Source organism: Penaeus chinensis, chromosome 39, assembly GCF_019202785.1.
Source record: "Penaeus chinensis breed Huanghai No. 1 chromosome 39, ASM1920278v2, whole genome shotgun sequence".
Classification (NCBI taxonomy): domain Eukaryota; kingdom Metazoa; phylum Arthropoda; class Malacostraca; order Decapoda; family Penaeidae; genus Penaeus; species Penaeus chinensis.
This window is the reverse complement of record NC_061857.1, coordinates 17952497-17959996: the sequence shown is the minus strand read 5'-3', so window position 1 is coordinate 17959996 and position 7500 is coordinate 17952497. Positions and strand designations below refer to the sequence as shown.

General features: G+C 35.3%; 1 protein-coding gene across 1 annotated transcript in view; it reads left to right on the top strand.

The window, feature by feature from the left end:
* Window positions 1-4120: 4120 nt before the first annotated feature.
* The window catches only part of LOC125046655 (NADH dehydrogenase [ubiquinone] iron-sulfur protein 5-like), a 17136-nt gene continuing 13756 nt past the window's right edge, over window positions 4121-7500 (top strand). Inside the window, exon 1 of the mRNA XM_047644498.1 lies at window positions 4121-4241. The gene's annotated coding sequence lies outside the window, so the exon portion shown is untranslated. The remainder of the gene's footprint in view (window positions 4242-7500) is intronic.

Sequence of the window (7500 nt, the reverse complement as noted above, 5' to 3'; positions counted from 1 at the left end):
ATAAATATCATTATTATTATTATCATTATCACTGTCATAGTAGTAGTAATGATAATGATAATAATTATAATGATAATGATGATGATAATAATAATGACGATGATAATAATAATAATGATGATAACAATAACAATAACGATAATAATAATAAAACTAATAATAATGGTAATAATGATAATAATGATAATACTAGTAATAATAACAATAATAATAATAATAGTAATTATAACAATAATAATAATAATAATAATAATAATAATAAAAACAATAATAATAACAATAATAATGATATTGATAATAATAATAACAATAATAGTAATGATAATAGTAATAATAATAATGATAATAATAACAACGATGACAATAATAATGATGATATTAATATCAATGATACTATTAATATCAATGATGCTATTAATATCAATGATGATATTAATATCAATGGAAGCAGAATGTCAGTGTTTTGAGTATTATACAAGCGGAATGTTAGTATTTTGAGTATTACAGAAGCGGAATGTCGGTGTATTGAGTATTATAGATGTTGAATGTCAGTGTTTTGAGTATTAGAGAAGCGGAATGTCAATGTTTTGAGTGTTATAAAAGTGGAATATCAGTATTTTGAGTATTATAGAAGCGGACTGTCAGTATTTTGAGTATTATGAAAATAGAATATCAGTATTTTGAGTATTATAGAAGCGGAATGTCAGTATTTTGAGTATTATGAAAATAGAATATCAGTATTTTGAGTATTATAGAAGCGGAATGTCAGTATTTTGAGTATTATGAAAATAGAATATCAGTATTTTGAGTATTATAGAAGCGGACTGTCAGTATTTTGAGTATTATGAAAATAGAATATCAGTATTTTGAGTATTATAGAAGCGGAATGTCAGTATTTTGAGTATTATGAAAATGGAATATCAGTGTTTTGAGTATTACAGAAGCGGGATGTTGGTGTTTTGAGTATTATATGAGTCGAATGTAAGTGTTTTGAGTATTATAGAAGTATAATATCAGTGTTTTGAGTATTACAGAAGTATAATATCAGTGTTTTGAGTATTACAGAAATATAATATCAGTGTTTTGAGTATTATAGGTGTTGAATGTCAGTGTTTTGAGTGTTACGAAACTGGAATGTCAGTGTTTTGAGTGCTATAAAAAGTCAGTATTTGGAGTATTATAGAAGCAGTATGTCAGTGTTTTAAATTATACGAAAGTGGAATGTCAGTGTGTAAGTGTTATAGAAGCGGAATGTCAGTGTTTTGAGTATTATGGATATGGAATATTAGTGTTTTGAGTATTATAGATGTTGAATGTCAGTGTTGCGAGTATTTTAGAAGCAGAATGTCGGTGTTTTGAGTATTATGAGAGTGGAATATCAGTGTTTTGAGTATTATAGAAGCAGAACACCAGTGTTTTGAGTATTATAGATGTTGAATATCAGTGTTATAAAGTGAAATATCAGTGCTTTGAGTATCATAGAAGCAGAATTCCAGTGTTTTGATTATCATAGAAGTAGATTTTTAGTGTTTTGAGTATTATGAGAGTGGAATATCAGTGTTTTGAGTATTACAAAAGCGGAGTGTCAGTGTTTTGAGTATTGTGAAAGTGAAATGTCAGTGTTTTGAGTAATACAGAAGTGAATGCCAGTGTTTTAATACTCCAAACACTTACATTCCGCTTCTATAATACTCATAACACCGACATTTCGCTTTTATGATGGTCAACATCTCTAATACTCAAAATACCGATATTCCACTTTCAAAATACTCAAAACACTGACATTCTGTATTTTTAATAATCAAAACACTTATAGTCCGCTTTTATAATAATAAAAAAACATGAAAACATTGGCATTCCGCTTCTATAATACTCAAAACACTGTCAGTCCCGAATAGTTATTGGTTGCTACATAGAAAGATACTGCTGTTTTATTAATTACACATACATATTCACACACGCATGAGTGTGTGTGAGCGTTTGTGTGTGTGTGTATATATATATATATATATATATATATATATTTACATATACACATTTCTCAGAATTTTTTTTTTTCTTTTTTTGTAAAATTGTTGTGAAGCAAGGATGTTTAACAGTTTTCCAGATTACATACGACTGGCAGTAATACTATTATTCAATCAACATCTAGTACGAATAGTGATGTCATCACCTCCCCCGCCAAGCTGTGAACTCTTTTCCAAGGTCTATATAAATGAGGGCTCGTCACTTATATATTTCTCCTGTAACTGGAACCGTTGCCGGTACCGTCAGCACTCACACAGGTCCCGTGAATGTCGGTCATAATGACCACCCTTCTAGCTGTTAGAAATCAGGTCTAACATACAGCTTCGCCTTGTTGGACTCTGTGATGGGCGGGGGCGTGCGAGGGTGAAATATCTGCTTAATTCCAAGGTAAATAACTTACCAAAACCCCCACAAAATGAAACAAATGATGAAGAACCATGCCAGGCACTGACCATCGCAGTCACTTTAAACCCATTTATAGCTTCTAGTGGCTAGAAAATATCAAAAGCACAGGCTGTCTCTGTCAGACCTGCTGCTGAAATGGACAAGACAGAAAACTCATCACCCAAAAACATGTCTGTCTATGAGACTGTCGAGCAGACGGATTCTCGCGCTGGCCTCTACAGGCCTGTACCCAATACATGGCGACCACTGACTTCCTCTCAGACGAGATGGTAGCACAAGCCAAACCAGCAATTGCTCCTATGACCAAAGTCCAGAATCCAAGCTGAAAGGGCGATTCGAAACGACCTAGGCCGGAGACAGAGTCTGAAGGATAATCTGAACCCCCAAGGCATTTTCCATAGTTTAAGGTTCCCTCTAAACCTGAAGGCTTCGACCATGGCTACCATTTGGTGAGAGCATGATGCAGAGAAAAATCTGGTTGTCATTCCGGGTTGCCAGAGACCAGGGCATGATGATTGTTCTTAATTTCCTGCAGGAAACGAAGGAGCTTAAAGATGGGAGGAAAATGTGTCTCTCATCACTGAATCCCGAAGATAGGAAAGTCAAGATAGTGCTACTTGGCTTCTCACAGGCCTTGGGGGCTTCCCAAATGTCAAAAAAGAAGACCCCAAACACGCAAGTCCTGGTGACCCTGAAAGGAGCTCCAATCACTAACCATTTTTGGGTAACTGGGGCTCCTACGACCTCAGAACTAATGTGCCTAAGCCACTTCAGTGCTTTGAGTGCTAGAAATATGGTCTCCACCAGGATAGCTGCAAGACCAAGCCCAAATACGTTGTCTGTAGCAAGGCACACAAGACCGAGGCATGTGCCTTGAGGCACACAAGGAAGGCTGAAGGGACACAATAGCCAGACTTTGTTCCTGCTCCTCCAGGCACCCATGTCTGGGGACAGAACAAAAGGGAAGGAAGCACCTCCCCGGTCAACACTGGACACCTCCAATAAAAAGGAGTTTCTGGCCATTGCAAGTGTGAAAAAGTACCATTAAGGTTCAGAGAACACTGCAAAAGAGGCAAACAGGCTGGTGCACAAGTACATATTTCTATATCTGTTCTATTTGCAGTGCTCGTGAGAATGAAGGGCAGCTCAATGTGTTACTTAAAAACAAATGCAAATATCAATGTACATATATTAATTTCATTATTTATGATACATCCATATCAACATAAATTCGAGCCGTTGCAAACTCTCTCGCACGGCGCAATAACTTGTGTCTCCCACTATCGGCGGAAGATCAAACGAGTCTCTGAATTGGCCATCTAAACTCGCTCGGCAGCCGTGCAACTGTCGGTTGGACATTTCTGGACTGTTCCCCAACCTTGGTTTGAGCTTCTCGAAAATTCTTAAACTCCGATAATTATTTTTATTTTAAAAAAATCTAAATATCACAAAAACATTCCGGGAAAGTCAAATTTATTTAGAATATAGACGTTTCCAATAAACGGAAAACACGGAATACTAAATAAATGCTAATTGGAAAGATGTGGCTCCTCATTCAGTTTAGTTTGAGACAGCTAAAAGGGTTATTGAATTTTCACGAATTAATGTATTTTTTCACTTGAATACCATTATTCTATTGCTATTTAAACATACTCTAAGAACAATAATTTGTTATTGTGGATTTTCGTGCTGTTTACACCGGTTAGAGACGTTGACGACGGCTGACCAGCGCTCCATCTTTCGGTCTTCGTCGGAAGCACTGGCTGAGCCATACAAAAATATCCCTACAGGGTTTTCCACACTTTCTGGTAAGTTCGCTAATGCTGCTGGTTAGGGAAATATTGTTAAAAGCTAGTAGTAATTAGCGACGACATTGCGAACATGACTTTCTCTCTCAGAATTTTGTAATATAAATGGTACGCTACTTTACTTACTTAGGTCTTCAGGCATACTGTCTATTAGTACATTTATTTTTACTGTAGGATATTCCATTCATTCTTCTTTACATTTATTAAATTGCTGGTTATCGTGGAATATCCAAAATTATAGCGTACAATTAGATTATAAGGCAATGTTATAAACTACATATTCCGGCGAAAATTAGACAATGTGTGGTAGATCATTACGTCATAACACCCATGGCTGTAACAAGCAAAATGTGTGGAAAACTTTCCATATATGTCAACCAAGAGCACAGTATAAATAAGTGTATGGAGTGGATACCTTGACAAAAACTAAGGGTTAATGTTCCGACTATGACAATCGGGTCTTCCTTTACAATATTTATATCATAAGATTTGTTCTCCTGTGATGAGAACGAATCTGATGATAATCTCCGTCGGATTCTCCAGCCAACAATCTTGATGTGATTTGATAAGTCCTGATAGCATGGGAGGGCATGAAGATGATCATGGAAATTACAGGATAAAACAGGCTTAAATAAGCATAATAGAGAAAAGAAATGTGTAAAACAAGCACAAAAATAGCTTTAAATCGGCAAATGAAACTCTATGGACATCACCGCCATCATTGAAAGTCTACGGACCGACGCCAATTTTCGGAAAAAAAACTGGGATTTCACAGGATCCAGATCCCCTGTGGTAATCATACAATGCATCCTAACCAATGAACCAACCTAACCTAACCCTGTGGGATTTACACATTACGATCTATATATTCCCTTGGCAGCCCCCTGGACCCCCGTGGTATTAAATGCGCCTAGTCAGGGGGCTTTGTCCCTGGACCCTCGTAGTGATATGTACACCTATCCAGGGGGCGTAGCCCCCTGGACCCCCTTAGTAGTATATACGCCTTGCCCCAGGGTTAAACCACAAACCTTTATATAGTGAAAGATCGAACTTTTCTGCGCTTCCGTCTATGGTCAGAATTATTGGTTTCTAATCACTTTTTTAGGCATTTGGGGCACTTGTTGGGCTTAAATGTCAGGCTTTGATTGAGAATAATGTCTATTTGTCCTGTATATCCACAATATGACTTCAAAAATGACCCGGAGTTAACACAGCACTTAAAACGAAACATTTCTCACTGGCGTTTCTCACTGAATGGCCGCCGGACGACCTGTCAAATCTCCCGGTGAACACGCGCATGCGCAGAAGGTTATTGTTCAGAATAGTGTAAATAATTACCAAAAGACGCAAAAGAAGTATAATAAAACTAGAAGAATGCATTACATACATGAATTCGAGAAAACAGATGCTAGTAATGGCAAAATAAGCCTTCTCACAAGCCTGTAGCAATACATGGACTACTTCATGGATTGCAGTAATGAGTTTCGTGTCACATTTGTTTTGGTTTTCATGAGGTAAACATGGAAGGGGCGATCCTCTGTCTTCTCTGTCCTGTATCTCCCTTATTTTAGATTTGCGCACCTTTTGCCATAGATGAAAAGTGTCTTAGTTTTCGTCAAGATATCCACTCCACACACTTATTTTACTATACTCTTGGTTGACATGCGCGGAAAGTTTGCCCATTCTTCTAGTTTTACTATACTTCTTTTATGTCTTTTGGTAATTATTTACGCTATTCTGTACAATAAACTTGTGCGCATGCGTGTTTTCACTGGGAGATTTGATAGGTTGTGCGACACCATTCGCTGAGAAACGCTGGTGAAAAATGTTTCATTTTAAGTGCTGCGTTGACTCTGGGTCATTATGGATATACAGGACAAATAGACATTATTCTCAATCAGAGCCTGATATTGGAGCCCAACAAGTGCCCAAATGCCGAAAAAAGTGATGAGAAACCAAGCATTCATACCATAGATGGAAACGCAGAAAAGTTCGGTCTTTTGCTATATAAAGGTATGTGGTTTAACCCTGGGGGTCCAGGTGGTCTAGGTAATATATAGATTGTATTTTCCTAAAGTCACAGGGGTCCGTAGCCCGCTGGCTAGGCATGCATATTACCATGGGGGTCCAGGGGGGCAGAGCCCTCTGGCTAGGGAATATATAGATCGTAGTGTATAAATCCCACAGGGTTAGGTTAGGTTGGTTTATTGGTTGGGATGCATTGTATGATTACCACATGGGATCTGGATCATGTGAAATCTCGTATATTTTTTTTCGAAAATTGGCGCATTGGTCTGTAGACTTTCATGGGTGGCGGTGACATCCGTAGAGTTTCATTAGTTGATTTTAAGCGTTTTTTGTGCTTGTTTTACACATTTCTGTTCTCTATTTTTCTTATTTCAACCTGTTTTACCCTGTAATTTCCCTGATCTACTTCATGCCCTCCCATGCTATTGGGAGGGCATGACATGATTGTCAGCTAGAGAATGCAATGGAGATTATCATCAGATTCGTGTCGTCACACGAGAACAAATCTGATGATATAGATATTGTCAGGGAAGACCCAATTGTCAATTTTGGAAAATTAACCCAAAGTTTTCAATGGCAATATGTATGCAAATGCTCTCATTTTGTTTACATTACAAGCGTGAATTCGTGTCTGATTTTCCATATTTAAGCTTTTACATATCCTTTTAATATTACTATACTTCCTTTGTGACTTTTAACCCCTTCCCGATGGGAATATATATATAATAAATATATATAATATATATATAATTTATATATATAATATATATATATATAATATATATATATAATATATATAAAATATAATATATATATATAATATATATAAAATATATATATTATTTATATATATTATATATATATAATACATATATAATACATACATATATAATACATACATATATAATACATTCATATATAATACATACATATATAATACATATATACTATATAATATATGAAATATATATACTATATAATATATGAAATATATATACTATATAATATATACTATATAATACATACTATATAATACATACTAAATAATACATACTATATAATACATACTATATAATACATACCATATAATACATACCATATAATACATACCATATAATACATACCATATAATACATACCATATAATACATACCATATAATACATACCATATAATACATACCATATAATACATACCATATAATACATACCATATAATACATACCATATAATA